Below are 727 nucleotides of genomic sequence, written 5' to 3'. Positions count from 1 at the left end.
GCGGAGGCGCCTCTGTCAGTCCCTGAGCGGGAGGTGCAGGAATGCGACGTGGAGGGGGAACAGAGACTCAGTCCTTGAAAAGATGGAATACAGAACCGGGAAGGGTAGGTGGGCCTCTTTCAGATTTTCAGGGGTGCTCCAAACACCCCTGTGTGTGTGCTCTTGTGGTCTTGGAATGACTGCGGACCCCAACCCGCTCCCTCCTTGTATCCAGAGGCCACAGCTCTCAGGAATCTATCTGGGTGCCATTCTTTCCGGGGTGTGTCTCGATAGAGCCGGGTGGGAGAGGGTTTGGAATCTCGTCAAACCAGCGGAGATCTGTAGCACCCGCTTCTCATTCGCAATGAGCGCTAAGGTGGGAAAGTTTGGGGCTCAAGCCCAGTCTTTCTGGACCAGTAAAACAAAAACCAAAAAAACGGGGGTGCGGCAGCGAGTGACTGAAGCTGGTGAGCAAGACCTGAGAGCGAGGCCTGTCCAGCAGGGGGAGCGCGTCTCGGAACACCGAGCGCGGGGCTCTCCGCACCCGCAGGCCCGAGGGCACCCGGACAGGTTGGGCGCCCCGACCACGGAGTGCCAGCCAGCGCCCGTCCGTGAGGCATTCCCAAAGGCGCGGTGAGGCCGGGAAAACTGGAGTGTTTTTAATTCCTAAGGCCCGAGCAAGCTTCCTCAGGTCGCAGAACCCCTTTAGGGCTCAGCTGGAGTTCAGGGTCCCTGTTCGGGAGAGTTC

This window comes from Condylura cristata, unplaced genomic scaffold, assembly GCF_000260355.1.
Source record: "Condylura cristata isolate star-nosed mole 26May11 unplaced genomic scaffold, ConCri1.0 scaffold00020, whole genome shotgun sequence".
NCBI lineage: Eukaryota > Metazoa > Chordata > Mammalia > Eulipotyphla > Talpidae > Condylura > Condylura cristata.
Note: the sequence above shows the minus strand (reverse complement) of the source record.